Source organism: Felis catus, chromosome D3 (genome assembly GCF_018350175.1).
Source record: "Felis catus isolate Fca126 chromosome D3, F.catus_Fca126_mat1.0, whole genome shotgun sequence".
NCBI lineage: Eukaryota > Metazoa > Chordata > Mammalia > Carnivora > Felidae > Felis > Felis catus.
This window is the reverse complement of record NC_058379.1, coordinates 58,649,583-58,668,718: the sequence shown is the minus strand read 5'-3', so window position 1 is coordinate 58,668,718 and position 19,136 is coordinate 58,649,583. Positions and strand designations below refer to the sequence as shown.

The window sequence follows — 19,136 nt, the reverse complement described above, 5'->3', positions numbered from 1 at the left end:
TCAATACATACATGAGATATTCAACACTATTATAAAATAGGCCTTGTGTTGGATGATTTTGCCCAAGTGTAGGCTAATATAAACATTATGGGCACATTTGAGGTAGGCTAGGCTATGATGTTCAGTTGGTTAAATGTATTAAATGCATTTGCAACTTACAATATTTTCTGTTTATGACGGGTTGTCAGGACATAACCCCATCATAAGACGAGGAAGATCTGTATATACATTTCTTGTTTCTGATTGTTCAAACTATCTTATCTGACAATTGATCATTCTTGGTCATTACTGATCATTCAAGTATAGAATACTGGAGTGTACTATTATAAAATCCCTGCAGGTGACTACAGTGGCAACAGGACTTTTGTGGTGCTCAGGGCACATGGCCTCTTACACTCCCTCAGACCAGATGTGTGAATTGAGAGTGAAGCCTAATAGGGACAGAGGGTCTTTGAAGCCCTTAAAGAGGCTTCTGGTTGCTGGCAATGGAGTCTCCTGGAAAGCTGGCACCTGCCTACCACCGGGGCCTCATGAGAAACGAGAGTGAGTCTGTCCATCTGAGGATCCCAGGTAACAAGACAAGCTTGACCTGAGAGTAGAAGCAGTGTTTGTAGCTCATCTTATGTCAAGAATAAGGGGAGTATTTCAAGGAGAAGTCAATTGTAGATATTTGTGATAGGGATGATGCCAACCCCCCTCCCCAAAGATGTCCATGTCCTAATCCCTAGAACCTATGAATATGTTCCCTTACGTGACAAGAGAGAATTAAGGTTTCTGATGAAATAGGGAGACAAGGGGTGCCTGGGTGGCTCAGTCAGTTGAGCATCCAACATCGGCTCAGGTCATGATCTTGTGGTTTGTAGGTTCAAACTCCATATCAGGCTCTGTGCTGACAACTCGGAACCTGGAGCCTGGAGCCTGCTTCAGATTCTGTGTCTCCCTCTCTCTTTGCCCTCCCCTGTTCATGCTCTTTCTCTCTCTCTCTCTCAAAAATCAGTAAAAACTTTTTTTAAACTATATATAGTTTACATATACATATACATATACATATACATATACATATACATATACATATACATGAGAAAGAGAGAGAGAGGGGAGGGAGAAGGAAAGGGAGAGGGAGAGGGAGAGGGAGAGGGAGAGGGAGAGGGAGAGGGAGAGGGAGAGGGAGAGGGAGAGGGAGAGGGAGACAGACAATCCAGGATTATTCAAGTGGGCCCAGTGACATCACAAGGGCCCTGAAAAGATGGAAGAGGCAGGAGTGTCAGCATCAGAGTGGGGACATGAGGACCCAGAGTGGGGACATGAGGACCCATGTGGACCCATTGTTGGCTTTGAAGATGAAAAGGGGCCATGAACCAAGGAATGTTGGTGGGCTCAAGAAATCAGAAAAGGCAAAAAAAGATGACAGATTCACCTCAAGAGGTTCCAGAATGAATGCAGTCCTGCCAGCACCATGATGTGAGCCCATTGAGACCTGACCTCTGACCTCCAGAATTGTAAGATAGTACATTTTTGTCATTTGAAGCCACTAATCTTGTAGTTATTTGTGACAGAAGCCATAGGAAATGCAAAGAAAACAACAGAAACACTTCAGGGTCCAGAGAAGCAGCCCAACTCCTCACCTGACAAGGGGCTTGGAGAAGGAAGGTGGTCTCCAGCCCCCGTGGGGTGCAGCCAGCCACAGTGATAGGTGAGAGTCTGAGTAGGCTGGCTTCACTCAAGTCATCAAGGGCTGTCAGCGAGACCTTAGACATAGCTAGAGAAGCTCTCAGTCCCCTTTTGGGAAACTTTGGAGTCATTGTTTAAAATAGAATTCAGGAGCTACTAGCCAGTGACAACCACCAAGGCTCTCTTTGGCCTCTTCACCATCTATGCTGTTTTGTTTATTCTCCCCACAGTGATTGACAGTAAAACACTTTAAGGAAAGGGACTTGTAATGTGTTTCATGGACAACAATGATAAAGAAAACAAAACAAAACAAAATAGCTCCCATTTCTCGGTCAGCCAGCAAGGCTGTCAGAAACCAGGGATAGAGAAACAAGTGTTGGCAGCAAAGGAGAAGCAGAATCCTGATGGAGCTGAGACAGGAAGACAGAAAGGGCTTTCGAAGGCCTTGAGAAGGCTGCCTACACAGGCATGGAGCCAGGAGCTGGTGGGTACATTCCCAGGAGGAACCACTGCAGCCTGGCATGAAGATGGCACTCAGGAAGCATGACATGCTTGTTATTATTGCATAGGAAGGAACGTCCTTTTGAGGATGATTACCAGATTACCCATACATTAAAAGGAAGGCTTGGGGTGCCTGGGTGGCTCAAAGAGTTGAGCGTCTCACTCTTGATTTCAGCTCAGGTCATGATCCTAGGGTCATGAGATCAAGCCTGGAGTCTGGCTCCCTGCTGGGTGTGGAGCCTGCTTGGGATTCTCTCTCTCTCTGCCCCTCCCATGCAAGCTTAACATTCTTGTGTTCTTTTGTATGGCTATTTTATCTGATTCTTCCACAACCACACTGACACGACAGGTGACATTCTCCCCTCCATTTGATAAATTGTAAAATGTCAAAGTGAAACACATGTTTGTTTTGAGTGAACTGCAGGGGTAAGCAGCCCAATGGGCAACACTGCTAAGAGGCTCCACAGCAGAGGAAGAGGAAACGTCAGCAGGGACATAAGGGCCCTGGTCTCCAAGAACTTGGGAGACACCCTCTGTGACCTCCAGGACTAGCTGGGGAGATAAAGAGCCCAGAAATACTGACCCACTGTCTCCAGACCTAACAGCTGCCCACCAGTTGAACCCAGGTTCCGAGCTCTGTGCTCAGCCCCGCATCACACTTCTGTAACTGCCTTATCTCAAGCTGGTTGGTAGAGGGGATGTAGAGGAAGGCCAGCCCTGGCAGAGCTCCCACCCTCCTGAGGCTTAGAGCCGCACCCTGGCAGGGCTTCCAGCCATTTCTGCCTTCTTCTAGTTACCAAAGGAAAAAATACTGATTGTAAACATCACTTTAAAAGCATGCCATCCGACAGCCGGCTCAGCTGCAATACATCAGCCTGAATTGTACTCATTTATGGTGAAGCATTTTATATTAATGTTTTCATTGCTTATCACAGACACTGGCTTTAAAGTGCTTAAGCCAGCTGTACTGAGTTATTTATTAGGCTTTTTTTTCCAAGTTGCCTTTTCCTTAAATAAAGTGTTTGTTTTACTTTCATACATTTAAGAATCCCTCTCATCTCCTGTCAATCACTTCTGATGGCTGATGTGCATACAACCCCTATTTCCCCAGAATATACTCAGAACCTATGGAAGGAACACGAACTGGAGCCAGTAATGGCTGCAGAAGGACAACAGTCCAGTGAGACAGACAGTTCAGTCTCTTTAGGGCCATGTAGCTTCCCTTCCTCCATTTCCTTCAAGCTGGATTTTTTCCCACAAGCTGGATTTCACCTCCACAGCAGCAGTGAAGACTTCCAATTGCTGCCTGAAGTCAACTGATTTGACATCTGGGCTACAGTCAATGCTATTTACCCACTCCCCCTTCCTTGGTTCTCTTCCTGAAATGGTGACGAGTCCTATGTCCCTCTCATTGACTTCACCTTCCTCCTCTTCTCTAAATGTGGGTGTCTAAGGGTCAGGCCTCGGGCCTGTCTCCTTTATAACTAGCACCTACATAAAGTGGAGTCTAAAGACCGAATGGTAAAACACTCTCCTTCCTTAACCTGCTAGGCTCCCAGAAGACTGACAACAAGATGAAAACCTAGAGTGTTTGTCTTTAAATAATCTGACATTTGGCTAACAAAACTTCCAGGGTTCAATCACCCCACACTGAAGTCCATTAGTCAACAAAGCCCACTCATAATCACAGAATTCCAGTTAGCAATATGGTTCCTCACTCTGAAGTATGAACAGATAGCCAAAGATCAGCAGACACTTATGAAAGACTCTAACAAAAATCAAAACAAAGCAAAAAATTGGACATAAGGGACTCACAGGAAACAAAAGTAAAGCAGGAAACTAAAGAATTATCTTTAAAAAAATTACTGCTAATAGCTTCAGGAAAAAAAAAAAAAGGTAGCCATGCAACAAGAACAGAAGGTTATTGTAAAAGAAAAGTCAGAAAATAAAAAAGAGTAAATGGATATTAAATATGGAATAACTATAATAAATTAAAGAGACTTCTAGAAAATAAATATAAGAAATCTCTTAGGAAGTAGACAAAGCACAGTGAGGTGAAATGAAAAGAAATAATAGGAAAATTAAAGCATTCATCAAAGAGGTCTAATAGTCTCATAGAAATTTCAATAAGAGAGCTCAGAGAGAACAAGGGAGATAATTACAGATAATAAACCCCAAGAGGATTTTCAGAACAAGAGTGTGAAACTCCAAGTATAATGGAATTATCAAAAGGTCAAACAATGAATGAAAAAAAGATACACGCCTGGATGTATCATCCTGAAATTTCAAAACACTGAGATAAAGAATGGGGATAAACACTTTCAGAGAAGCGTAAAAAAAAGGATCACACACACAGGCAGAAATCAGTAAAACATCAGACTTCTCAATAGTGACACTAGCACCTAGAATACATTGGAGCAATGTATTTCCATCATAGAATTCTACATCCGGCTAAATGGTTAAGTCAAATGTGAAGAGAGAAAAAAGACATATTCAGATATGCAAGTGTTCTAAAATTTTAATCTATGTGGGTTTTCATGAGAAGCTTCTAGATAAGCATCTTCACCAAAGTAATAGAGTAAAACAAAGAAGACAAAAGATTAAAGAAAGAGGGGATCACCAGAGGAGACCAGTACAGAGGGAAGTGAGACAGGAAGGGTGCAGCCAGCCAGGAGGGGGAGCCAGTCCAAATCATACAGAGCTAGGGGTTGGGGACCCCAGAGGGAGAAGTTTCAAGAAAAAAGCGACACTGTTCAGTCACCCAGAGGGTTTGACTGTGTCTAGGAGATCTTGGTAGCTCCATCAGAGAGTTGGGGGAAGAATCAATGGTAGGTACACAGAAAACTAGGTAAACTATTAAATTTGACAATTTTTAGCACTTGTGAAAACAAAAAGTTGTGTATAAAAGGGAATTATCCTATCTGTATCCCTTTATGAATATTTTCATAGATAAAAATATGAAAATCCTAAAAATAAACTTAACGGAAAATTGCATCATAGCTATGTTGGTAGGATGAAAGAAAGAGAAGGGCCAATGTGTTAGTTCAAAGAGAGGTCTACCCTTCTATAGACGGAAGTTAAAAAATACTGTCCTGAAGAGACAGCAGTATAAAAATATTATTTAGAAATAGGAAGGTAAAATGCCAGCAACAAGAGCTCAAAGAGTTGAAAAGGTGTTTCCAGGGAGGAAGACTCAGAAGTGAGGAAAGGTAGGACAAGGGACTACTAGGTTTTTTGTAAGTCTTGTCATAAATTTGAATTCTTTAATCATGTACATGTTCTAGTTTGATAGTAAACTTTAATGCAGGTGTATAAACTTAATGACGTATGCATAGCTGTATATTCTAGAGAGGACAAGAGTTCACTATGAACAGATGTACAATGGGAGCAAAAGCAGATGCAGTCCCTGCCCTCCTGGAGCCTCTCTTCAAACATGGCATGCTGTCTCTTACCTCAGGACCCTGCACATGGCTCACCTGGACCACTCGTCTCTGTGGAATATGCTGACTCAGTCATCAAGGCTTCTGTCACACCTTCCTTGACTCCCCCAGGGAGCAAGCCTGTCCTGAGTCCTAATGTCTGTGCAAAACGCCACTGAAGCGACTGTCTCACTGTACTAGCTGTGTGTATTTGCAGGCCAATCTCTCAGCTAGTCATGCGTTTCCCCCTAGGCATGTCCCTAGTGCCCAGCACAGTGTCTGACTCTAGGTCAAAGCCCAGTAAATGTTTATCAAATAACTGCATGCATGCACAGATTTGTGTATAGAAGGCAGAGCTGTGTTCTCTTGTCACCAACCTAAAAGAAAGAGGAGCACTTATTGGTTAAACAAAGACTGAGACAGCAGAAAATATCCAGGAAATTGATTGTACCACCCTCCCTGGGCTAGACATACTGGTGGCACAGAGGGAGCCCCTAGCACCTGAGTGGGAGCTAAAATCCTACATTATTGCTTCCACAATACTTAGGACCCAAGAAGGTCCAAAATAATATGCACACAGAAAGGAGGGAAGTGATATGAAAAAGGGAGGCAGGGACTCTGAAGACACAACTTGCTGGCAGTGGCACCTGTCTCCACTTGTGACTTCCAGCAAGAAGCTCAGATGCCTCTTGTGTGCCACTGGATGTTTCTCTGTTATCTTTGACCACTAAGGAAGAAGCCAGGTGCTTTAGTAATGACACATGGCCAATGCTAGGGGTGTGACAGACGTGCGGAACTCTTCTCGGGCCCAGTTATGCTTACACTAACAGTTTTCATTCCTTCCACAGACATCTCCAAGCGAGTGGGCAACAAGATGCAGGGCTCATCTGCAGCCCCCATCCTGGCCCTGCCCCATCCAACACAGCCACTTCCTAAAATCGGGGACCTGCACTTCGTAATCTGAGTCTAAAGGGCAAGGGGCATTTACCAAAGACTCTGAGAAAACTTCTAAAGTCCTACTAGCGCCACTTGGTTCCCACCAAAAGGATCTTCAGCAATTGAAAGTTAAATGAATTTCTCATACATTCATCCAACCCAGGATGGTAGCTGGTCAGCTTTGTGGCATGATTTAAAGGCTCTGAAAAAACCACACTGCCCCAAAATATCTCCCTACTGGCCTGAAATTCTTCATTTCACTTTATAATCATGCCTGAAATTCCACCAATTAGAAACTCATTTACAAGCCCCTCTTGTAAAATGTGCAAGAGTGATTAGCTTTATCTGATGCTGCTCCAGAATCTAAAATTAGGACCAATGGTTGGGCCTAATAAAGAAAAATTGATGGGCTTTAGTTTGACTGAAAAAGCTTCTTCTGTCAGTTCTTGCTCTTCAGCAATGGGACTGGCAACTCCCATGAATGACAGATAAGCTATCACTTAAGACAAAATCTTCTCCTTCTGGACAGCTCTAAAGGGGTAGAAAGTTCTTCCTGGTGGTGGATTAAAATTTGCTTCCTGACAGTCTCTGTGGTTTGCCCTAGTTCTGCTCTCAATGACACAAAGAGAGTCTAATCATCATCCCCTTGTCAAACAGTCTACGCCAGGCCTCCTCTCCCTTAGAGCTCCCATGGTCCTTCCACCATGTCTAACAGCTGGGCAGTGTGTATACACTGATTTGGTTAAATAAGGTATGGCTTCAGGATTCTTTGCCTGCCCACTAGAGAATGCAGGCTAGAAGTGGTAGAGTGTCAATGACATGTACTAACAGCCTTTCTTCTCTACTCCCCACTGACAAAGCCCTCTGGCACACAGACTGCCATGTGGAACTGGAGGCATCACATGGGTGTTGTAGTCAGGCACCAGGCCATGTGCAGGGAAGAGCTCAGGAAAGTATTGACACCTGGGCTGGTTGGTTTGGGCAAAACCTGTACCAGGGTGCAAGAGACCCTGAGGGTGTGGTCTGATGCCAAGCCACATCAGACCATGAAGCTGTTTGCTCTGTATTTCTCCATGAAAGTTCTGCTCTTAAAGGCCCGAGACATAGCCTTCTATACTGGATCAAGACTTCACTGGGGCGCCTGGGTGGCGCAGTCGGTTAAGCGTCCGACTTCAGCCAGGTCACGATCTCGCAGTCCGTGAGTTCGAGCTCCGCGTCAGGCTCTGGGCTGATGGCTCAGAGCCTGGAGCCTGTTTCCGATTCTGTGTCTCCCTCTCTCTCTGCCCCTCCCCCGTTCATGCTCTGTCTCTCTCTCTGTTCCAAAAATAAATAAACGTTGAAAAAAAAAATTAAAAAAAAAAAAAGACTTCACTAATTTGAGGCTTTGAGCAAGTTTTTTTTTTTTTTTGTTTTTTTTTTAACATTTATTCATTTTAGAGAAACAGAGTGGGAGTAGGGGAGGGGCAGAGAGAGAGAGGGAGACACAGACTCTGAAGCAGGCTCCAGACTCTGGGCTGTCAGCACTGTTTGAACTTTGAACTGCTTGAGCCCGACATGGGGCTCAACCTCATGAACCACGAGATCATGACTTGAGCCGAAGTCGGACGCTTAACTGACTGAGCCACCCAGGTGCCCCTGAGCAAGTTTCTTAACTCCTCTGAGCCTCTACTTGTTTATCCACTAAATGAGAGGGCTTTTCTATCTGCCTCTCTGGTAGAGTTTTATGAGAATTCCATGAGATGATAAACTTGAGAATACTTTGAAGTCTATAAAGCAAAATACTGTGCAATGGCCAGCAGTGGAGTTCATGGTTGAGTCCAGTTGGGAACAGCCCGGGTTCTCAGCTAGGAATAATGGCCAGAAGTAGAACTGATACTCTGCAGCAAAATGCATTTCTAATTAAGACAGGGTCCAAGGGCCAAGTGTTCCAGAAGTATAACAATCAAGTTTAGCCTCTTGCACATTTTTGCAACAAAACAATACCCGCTGAAACTACACAGTTTTATCTTCTGACACGTTGCACGCAGCATGGATGTTGGAGTTGGTTTCTCAGCATGGCCCACTGCATGGAGATGCCTCATTGACCACACAGGTCTACAAGGCCAGACAGCCATCCCTGAGCAGAGACTTTTGTCTGGATTACTCACCAGCCAATCCTAGAGCAGACCTTACTTTTAAGTATTGGGATATGGGAGCCAGGGGTGAAGAGGGTTTGGAGCTCCTCATAAAGGAGGTACAATCAGAGCCCTGAAGACAAAATAGGATTAAGCCTGTGAGTAGACTTTAAATGAAAAAGGTGGCCTTAACTGAGATGTAATTCAGTAATTTGGGGATGTAATTCTGAGTACAAATCAAGACAGGGAAGTTGGGGGGCTTGGATTCCTGCTCTTCCACTAAATGTAGGTACTACTGGGAAAGTCTCCAGGTTTCATTGTTCTCATTTATAGCTAAGGGAGCAGGATCAGGTGGCCTCTTGCTGTAATTTCCATTTTATCCTTCCATTCTACTCCCCTTTACCCCCAAACATGGCTATCTGCTGACATAATTTAAGATTCAGCCTTAACTTGATTTTCTCAAAGAGGTCTTCCTATTTTCCCTAAACCACCCTAAAGGCCCTGCCAGGCACCAATACAGCACAGGCACTTCTAGCCTGTCTTCCTCTTCCCCCTAAATATTCTGTGACCACGATATCTTCTTGTAGTCCAGTGTGCCTGGCACAGAGGGAGTAAGCAATAAATCAAAATTTAAAAGAGAAAGAGAAACATCCTAGCAAAGGTGAAATCACATTCCTCTTATAATGCAAATGGAAACTAAGAGCCCACTGCCCTAAGCAAAGGGTTTACTTCTGTGATTAACAGCAAATAATCACAAATCTTTAGCAACAAACCATTTCCATCAAGAGGTGGATTTGACCAATGGAATGTGTCTTCCAACCCCAGGCCTCAAAAAGGTCTTGTAGTTTCTTTTCTTGCGATCTTTGGAACCCTGAGACAGCCCTGTGAATAAGCCAAAGCTAGCCTGCTGGAACCTGAGAGCCCCCATGGAGAAGAATCAAGGCACCCCAGCCAACAGTCAGCCAATACCTGGCCAACAACCTGCCAACTTCTAGACATGCGAATGAAACCATCTCATCTCATCAAGCCACCAGCCAACCTACCAGGTAACCAGAGATACCTGAGAAAGTCCAGCAGAGATAAGCTGAACCAGCCCAGAAAAGACAAACTATGAACTAAATAAATGGTTGTCATTTTAAACCATGGCATTTTTGTGGTCATTTGCTATGCAGTGAAAGCTAACTGACACAACTCCCCTTCTTCCTCTCTTTGTTGAACTCGGCAGGCCTAACTCTTGGCAAGGGTCATGGAGGCAAAGGGCATGGACTAAGTTTAATTGTTGTCTTAGGAGTCCAGGAGCCTTTTGAGAGAGAGACAGCCTGTATCTTATTCCTACAATAAAAGCTTCAGATTAGGGAAACTCGTATCTATGAATCACTGTGACCATGATCAGTCATAACAGACAACAGCTAATAATACTTCTATAGTGCTTACTCTCTGCCAGTCATTTCTAAGAGCTTTACATCTATTATCTCATTTAATTTTCAAAACAAGCCTATGAGATTTTATTGTCCATTTTATTTCCATTTGACATGAGAAAACTGAGGTACAGAGATGCTAGGTAATCCTTCCAAAGTCACACTGCTAGGAAGTGGTGAAGCCAGAATTTGATCTGAGGCAGGTTGACCTCCAGAGTCCTTGCTCTTATTCAGGATGCTATCTGCCAAGTCCTCTGGTAAGAAAGAGTGCCTAAGATCTCCAATAAGGGAAGGGGGGTATGCGAACTAGTGACCTAAGATCAGTCCTAGGGTCTGTGGGGTAATATGGGGATGGGGATTCTGGCACAGGCCACAATGGAAACAGGAGCCAGTCACTCTGCAGAAACACTCTGGGAAAACTGCAGCTCAGCCTGTGGAGTGAGGACCCAAGTATGGGAAAACCCAGAAATGGATGTGGGTGCAGGTCTGGACCCACAAGGGCACTAGTAGGCTACCGGGCAGGGTCCCATAAACAACACAGGCCCTGTGGGCCAGAATGCGGTAACATACCACCCCTCCCCTCAAGTAGCAGTGCCATGGACAGATGGAGCTTTCAATTGTCTTTTTCCCTGCTTATGGGAGAAATGTGCATGGTGGGGGATAAGAAATAAGGAGCCAGACTTCCTGATAAGAGCAGTTGAGGTCTTAAGTGATTGAGTAGGAAAATAAAAAGGAAGTGACCATATTTACAGCCAAAGCAAGTGAAACGGTCTTAGCGGTTTCATAAATATTTCTTGAATAGGATTTCACAGTTTATAAAGTGTTTTCAAATATTTTATTTGCTTGTTTTCTCTCCACAAAAACCTTGCAAAATAGGTAAGACAAGTGTCACTGTCCCTGCTTTTCAGGTGATGGAACTGTGGCTCAAGGGAAGTGCCTTTCCCAATGTCACGGAACCAGTGGGAGGCAAAGCTAAGAAGACAACACAAGGCTTTGCCCTCCAGATCTAGGATTCCCTTCTACTGAGCCATGTCTCCTCTTTATACACATGGAAAGTTGTGTAACTATTAAATAGAACTCATAACTCAGGTTAGGAATCCAAGGGAATGCACATTAGTAACTCATTATCAAGAGAGTGAGTTGAGTGGCCCAAGACCCTAAAGGGGCCAAGAGAAGGTCAAAGTACCCCCAGGTAGTCAGCAATGGCCTCAAGGAAGAGGTGGGGGCCTTGAGTTTGATTTAATTCATTTAAGCAACTTTGCTTCACAAATGGTTATTCAGAAAGTTGCTGATGAATTCCACCTAGTTATTTTGTAGCAACAAGTTGCTTGGGGATGATCTACAAAATATTCCGCTACTTGATTTAATCCACTTTCACCCGAACAATTCTTTGTGATGAAAAGTCATGGCTATTTTTTCACATTTGCTTATTTGTTAGCTTAGAAGCAGAGGCTGCTCTAGGGTAACAACCCTGGCAGCCAGCCCCCAACACCCATTTACTCTGGGACCAGTTCCACTGCGGGTATGGCTTCAATGGCAAACATATCCTTCCACTGCTCACTGTAGAGCAACTGGAAGGGGACATGAGCAAGAAGAGGACCCTAGCATCAGAAGTCAGCTCTCTGGATACGGGTTTTTTTTTTTTTTTTTTTATCAGGAAGTAGAAGAGAGAAATCGCTGGAATGAGAAGAATTATCATTTCTAGAGTCGTCTTTGGATAACAAATTGCTGAGGCCTAAATATCCACAGATTATTCTATCGGAGTTTATCTTGTTGCGACAGATCCGCATGCTGTAATCAATCACACTGCGTATCCATAAAACAGCTTGATAGTACACATGTATTCTCCTCAAAATAAAGTTGTAACATTTACACATAATAACTTATTGGGCTGCAGGCTTTGCCTGACGTATGCTCAATATCATCTGATGTTTTATTGGATCCCACACAAACTTTCGCCTAATATGGTCATTCTACAGAGAAAAGTTAACTGAAGCCTTGACTCTAACCAAGAAAAACACAAAGAAAGAGTGGAAACTGAGGCAACCTGCTCCAGAGGCCGAAGCGTGGCCAGGGTAGGTAGAGCCTTAGGGGAGAAGGTCAAGGCGGGGTTCAGAGTCCCACTACCCCCAGTCGATGGCCGTGCACTACAGAACAGGTCAGTTCAAGTCTTCAGACTTTGTCTGTCTCATCTGTAAAATATCTGGCATCACCAAATGTTAACGTGGAAATTATACAGAGAAAGTGAGAGAGAGGAAGAGGATGGAGGGCTCGTGGCAAGAGCTCCTGTGCAGGAATGAGACATAACTGGCTAGTGTGTCTGGAACACAGAAGGTCACTTCCACTGATTCAGTATAAGGGGTAGATGGGGTCAAAACAGTGTAAAAAAGTAGTTTGAGGCTTTCTCTATTGACTCTCAATCTTACTATGTCTATACGAATGTTATCTATTTGTTGATTTGTCTATCACCTCTACCTCTTCATCCTACCCCACTCTGGACTATCAGTTCCATGAGGCAAAGACCCGGCTGTCCCATACACTGTGGTGTCTGCAGTGCCCAACACATAATAGGCATTCAGTACGTAACCAACGAAGGAAACATACATGAGTTAATGAGAACATTAGTTCTGGAACACAGCGTATCTGACACTTTCAGAGAACGGCCACGCGCACCTTGTTCTGGGCAGCCCCTCTGGCCAAAGCCCTATGCTCTTCCTTTCCTGCCACCTCCATCAGAACATGCCCATACTGTACCCATGCTTTCAGTAATACAACTAACCTAAAAACAGCAAAAGCCAACGGTCACGCTGCTCTTTGTGGATGACATAAGGGCCCCGCTGTTCTCTACCCTGGTCAGAGGGCATGTGGGACATGGAAACCACTCTGGGGGCACACATTAAGAAATCCCAGAAACTAAGAAGTGTCATATGAATAAGTAACGCTTTTTATGTTGCAGAAGTACTCAGTGGGTTGGGGGAAATGTGGGACTATGCTAGTTGCTCTCAGGGCATCACATCACCCATGCAGCTTTGACAACTTACACCCCTGAAGTCCTGATGGAGCCCAGAGAGCTACAGTTCCTAAAGCTCCACAGATGATTCCCGTGTGTTCTGAAGACTGAGAACAGCAAGGCCAACCAAACAAGGGCTTGCTTACACCCTTTCCCAGTTCAATTCTAAATGCAGGTTTTAAATGTCCTTTGGGGGCTGGGGGAAGGAGATGGTAATGAATAAATGTAGTTTTCTAAAAACTCAGAAAGCCTTAGACAAAACAAGTGACTCAAATAATGCATGTTTAGCATCTGGCCCTTCTAGTTTTCGCTGTCCACTGAGTGTGGCATTCCCACTCCCTGCCTGTCCTCGGCTTATGGAATTCTTTGGCCACTTAAGTTACCCTTGCAGCCTCAACAGCCTCTCAAAATCACACCCATTTGTTTGGGGGAAATGATGCGATATGGTCACTTGTGTGAAAATCAACTGACATTTGGGCAAAGAACCTGCCTCCACACTGTCTTGCTGGGACCTCTGAAATTTGTCTTCTGATGGCCCAGCCATATTCATACATGTATTCACTCAGTGAACAATCGCATTTGATCCCCTCCTATCAAGAACTGTGCTAGGTGCTAGGTATGGACCACTGAAGCAGTACATATTTATTTGCAAATATGTGTTTATATGTATGGAGACACAATGCTTGTGTGACAAGCTTAAGCTTAGTTAAGTAAGAACAACCCGCAGCTTCCAGCTTAGCACTTCAGGAAGTCGATGGTGTAGACAGCTCCCACGAATTTAAGGAGATACAACTCATGAAGAATCACAAACATTATCCTGATGATTATCCATGCAATCTTCCAAGCTTTCATTCTCACACCCTAGTGGGATGTAAGAGGCTGAGATTTCATGTGACTCTCTCCAGGGGGAGCTACTCTGCCCCTGGCAACATATTCACATAAGTAAGTTGAGTTTAAACATAAACTCAGGGAAATCTGCCTTGAAAATGGATCTGGTACCTTCGATTCTCTGTCTAACCTGGCTGGATCTTGCTGTAGCAGAGCTGCAGATCTTCACAAGTTCACGTGTTTGGCTGGAGGAGGCCAGGAACATGCTGGGCACAGGTGGAAGCCAGCCAGCCTGGTGAACCCATGTGCTTAGATAATCAAGGGTATTGGGGGTCAGAATTCTTCCTTCTTCCAGGTCAGTCTTTGTCCCTTGCACAAAGCAGCTGGAAGTGGTTTGCACTCGCCTGGGCCAGCCTGTGTAACTGAGTGCCAAACACAAACTCAGGGATTAGGGACATTTCCCATGACCCTGCACACTTATTCACAGCCCTAGCTTTGACCCTCACTCTTCTCAGCACAGACCATTCTGTCTTCCTAGAATGATTTGCACAGCTCTAAAATGGCCCTGGGCTTGGGAAATAGTCCAGGTCTGGAGGGGTTAATTACCATGCAATGTTCAGCCTTTTCCTTCCTATATTCCTCTTGTCAGCCAGTCCCTCTTTCCTAGCCAGGACCTCTGCTATGCTCAGGGTACACAGGCGCCCTACCTACTACACCACACACGTCTTTCCCTTTAGTTAACCTAAAGCCAGGCTAGGATTTTTGAAAAGGAACTCTTATTAGGAAACCCTGGGAGCACAAAGAAGAGAAATAGATGAGAGCAATAATGCTTCACATTTGTAAAGCACTTTGCAGTTTGCAAAGCACTTGCACATTCATTACCTCATTTACCCAGCATGAATGCCTTCCCCTGACTTAAGTAAAGCCTAGCCAGAGACTGGCACAGGCTCCACTAGGAGTTTCCTCCAGCCCTCCCTGACCACGATTCCCCAAATTCAACCCTACCATCTGGTACCACTGGAAGCCTGCATGGTTCCTGACAGTCCCCTGAAGTCTGATTCCTGGTCCTAAGTCTGCGTCTGACTTTCTCCTGGAGGTGGCTTTCTAGAAGCATTCTCACTACCTAATTGCTAGTGGTGGTTCTACCCACTAAGGAAAGTGACGTTTCTTGTCTCCAGGACAGTACTGGGTTTAATCTCTCCCATCTTACTCAAAGAGACCAGTAATAACTAACATTCACTGAGTACTTACTGAGCGCCAGCATTGCTTTTTGTGTGAATTAACTTGTTTTTTCCTCACCAAAATCAACAAGTAGAGAGTATTATCCCCACTTTACAGATCAGTAGGCTTAGTAAATACAAATCTTGTTTTATGTTGTGGAGCTAATCAGTGGATTGGGTGAAATGCAGGACAACGTGACTGAAGTCATTTGCTTCACTTAGTCACAACTTTATGTATGCACACATTCTAGATGCATTTGCCAGGCTCTCCTGTACAGCTGGTTGGCCACAGGGACAAACAGTGAACCAGGCGTGGCTCTGTCCCCAAGGAGCCCGCTGGCTGGCTGGCTGGCTGGCTGGCCCCAATTAGCTTCTCCTGCTGCAGATAATATAATGTAATAAGTGTTATCACAGAGGCTCGAACCTAGTCCAGGGCCCAAAGAAAAATGGCCTGGAGGACATGGCATCCATGGGGAGAAGGATTGGGTGCCCCAAGTGGACAGAGCAGCAGAAATAAAGGTTTGGAAGTCAAAGACAGCATGGTACATTCAGGAAATCCAGCATTAGTGGTCAAGTAGGGTGAAGTGAGTTGTAGACTGAGTTAAGGGTTTGAGCTTTATCCTCAAATCGCTAAAGCATTATCGATGGGTTTTAAGCAGAGAAGTGACATAAGAGGAACTTTCCCCCTAAAGTTTTGGGTTTTTTTAATTAAGTCTTTGATTATCATCTTGTTGTCCTATAGTTGCCTCTCTCCAATAAAAGTGAGTTCACATTGGGTGTGGAGTTGAGGGGGGTACTCATCAAACAAGGCTCTCTAGCCACTGGCTGCTAATTAGCAAAAGTCTTGCCACGCAAGTCTTGCCACATTTCCCATCCTCCTCCACCCGGGCTCTCTTTCCCCCACTATCAGACACTTCAGGGAGCTGAAGCTGTTTTGCTCCAACAGTTAACAGCAAATTCTAGGCCCATGTCTCTGAGTACTGGTAGCTTCCATCTCTTCTGGATTTACCATTATTTTTGGTGTCCATCTATGATAGTTGCCTACTGTCCACATATATGGTCAGAGTTCACAGATCACCCACCGCTGACTAATGCTCCTTTGTCAGGTGTTAAAGAGCCTGTGCAGGCTTCTAGCTGGTTGGCTCTGTGCTCTTCTCACTGTGATGAGCAACTCCTGGAGGCCAGGCCAGAGCCAGGTTTGGAGGAACCCAGATGCAGGCACCTCAATACCTTTGGGGAGCACTCCTCATTTGGCTTAGCGTGTGATTTTAGCAGGCACGGACATAGAGAAGTGAGGGAGGAAGGGGCGATGGCTTGCCAAGTAGGCCCACCAAACCAAATGTGGTGACTCATGGGGCTAAAGGAGCGTGGCCAGCTCCTCCTCATGGCTGGGGCTGTGTTTTATGCCAGTCTTCAATGCCCACAGCTCCCAGCTCTGAGCACATACATGAGCTCGTCTTTGGCAATCTCTCTCTTCAGAACCGAAGTCCTGTTTTGTTTCCACAGTTGAGAAAGGCCTCAGAAATTGAGCTTTGACCAATCTGTGCTATGATCTGGCACGAGACAGAAAGACAAGGGACGCTGCCTTCTTTAAGGCAGGGAGCCTTCACACCTGGACCACGGCAGGCTGAAAAACGCAGAGTCTGCTGAGATCCATACAAAAGGGTATGAGGTAGGCATGCTTTTATGAGACCCCAAAAGGGGTCCACAGTCCCCACAAAAGGTTAACAAGCCCTGATTTTGAGGGTGCTTGGTGATCTGCACACGCTGACCTTTTAGCCCAAGGCCCTCGGAGCCCTCGGAGCCCAAAGGCCAGCCCTCCCCACTGCAGGTCTTCCCAAATACATCCAGTTGACCCAACTAATGCAAACATGGCAATAATTTATTTCAGTTCAAAGAAATGCAAATTGGGTTAATATCCCTTTCTCTGAACCATCACATATTCAATATAAACTAATTCGTTTCCACAGCAGTGAATTTTTCTAGAAACAAATGATACTCTGTTCTGCACAATTCAAACTAGCACATTTTTTAATGCAACAAACATTTATAAACCACTCATCCCTCCCCCCCTTCCCTCCTTCCTAAAAATACCCATTGCAGCACCATCTTCGAGCCTACAGCCTGTCATCCCAAACTGCTGCATTGTATTTTTATAATGGGACTGTTTCAATCCTAGTCATCAAATTGCCCTGTTTATTATTATCCCCATTTTACAGATAAAGGAATGAGGTCACAGGGAGGTCACCTGACCGGCCGCAAGCCCCATAGCAGGGCTATAATGGACAAGACGTGCTTCCCGGTACTGCAGCCTTGAAAGAGCAGAGGCAGACAGGCTGGCTTGCTTATGCTTCTAGAGAGAGCAAGCACTCAGTGAGAGATAATCCCGTTGTCCCTCAGCTCAGGGCAGGGCCAACTGCAGGGAAGACCATGACCAGCCTCATGGCAAGAGGTGTCCTGGCCGGACGGACATGTGACTACCTGAGAGAGGAGTTCAGAGAGGGACTTCACGCAGACATGGCAGCTTAGGGCCGGCCTGCAGGTCTGGGGCCATGACGGAAGGGGCACTTGACTAGAAACCCGGGCCCCGACACTGCAGGCAAGTCCATCCTCTCAGTGCACCTCCGTTTCACAGCATGAATGATGCCTGGATTCCACGAGTTCCAACAGCCTTTCAGGAGCGGCAAAGGAGTCCGATCAGGGGGGGTGGGGCGCTTTGCGGAAGGACTCCTGCAAGTGCCGCCTGAGCCCCCTCCCCGCAACCCACACCAGGGCTCCACCCTCACAAAGCACACGGGGCCTCTGGCTATCACTGCTGAGGCCTGCTGTGGGACAGCCAGCTCAGCTGATCATCACAGCAGACAGACTAGGGGCTGACGTCACCCTTTATATATACAAAATTTCATGCACGTGCGCACACACAAACACATTTTTTTTTCTTGACACATAGTTCTTGATTTAAAGAACTAAAGCTCAGGGATGAGATTATTTCTGGCCCCCTCCAGGACCATGAAGGGGGAATCTTAGGACCTCATCCAATGTGAAAGTGCCACATCCAAACATCATCTATTCAAGAGCTGTCTGTGGTGCAGACCATCAAGCTGCAGGTTCCCAGGACTAAAGTAACTGCTCCGTTTGCCTCCGTTGTCCTCAAACCCGCACCAGGTGCACCTCTGCGGAGGCCCCAGCCCTGGGTCCTCTAACAGGCTGGGCCGCAGTGCGCATGCCGGTCAGTGACCAGGTCGCAACCACAGTATCAGTGCTCTCCTACAGCAGGGTTCGTTATTAATAAACACGCTGCTTCGAGCATTTGCTCACGATTGTTTGATATTTCAGTTTTCAGTAATTTTCTCAGTTAATAATTTATTAAATGGATTATTTGTCATTTCAATTTATTAAAAATTGATAAAGGGCTCATTTCTTTTTTCCCCAGCTAGGACACAGGAGATATACAGGCCAGAGTACAAATTAAAGGCGCCCTGATTTCTTCTCTGCCCTGATCTCCATCCAATCACCTGCACCCAGTGAACACTCTCAGGTCCCTTCGTTGGTGTCTCTGCACCCAGAGCCTACTTCCTGGTCAAGCAATGATGCTGGGAAGGCATGCTCCCACCACTCCTGAGCCAACTCTACCTCCCATCCCTTGGCTTCTTAGCTCAGCTTTTCCCCCCGACCATGCTGAAAGCTCCAGGCCTCCTGCTGCCCTGCTCAGCAAGGAGAATGCCTTACCAGTTCCTTCAGTATGCTGAATTTTGCACAGTGCCCTCTCTGAGGTGAGGCTGCATTTCCTAGAAGGAGCCTGGGATGGTGGTGGGGCCTAGGACTCTGCCTGGAGTAGCAGGGAGGTATTGGGGTGGGGGGTGCAGGGAGCACTCAAAATGGCCACCTGCTCTCCTGCAACCCACACCCACCCTGGAAGGCAGCTGTCTTGTCTTTGGTGCTATTAATTACTTCAAGGTTTCTGTATTCTGATCATGGCATTGCCTGTGTTTACAGAACAAGCATATAAAGGCACCTGA

At 45.5% G+C, this 19,136-nt stretch overlaps 1 long non-coding RNA gene across 1 annotated transcript; it reads left to right on the top strand.

Moving 5' to 3' along the window:
* The first annotated feature begins 1,153 nt into the window (after positions 1-1,153).
* On the top strand, positions 1,154-6,754 carry LOC123381389. The gene is made up of 2 exons (XR_006588265.1): positions 1,154-1,499; positions 6,440-6,754. It is a non-coding gene; the product is annotated as an uncharacterized LOC123381389 (long non-coding RNA).
* The last annotated feature ends 12,382 nt before the right edge of the window (positions 6,755-19,136 follow it).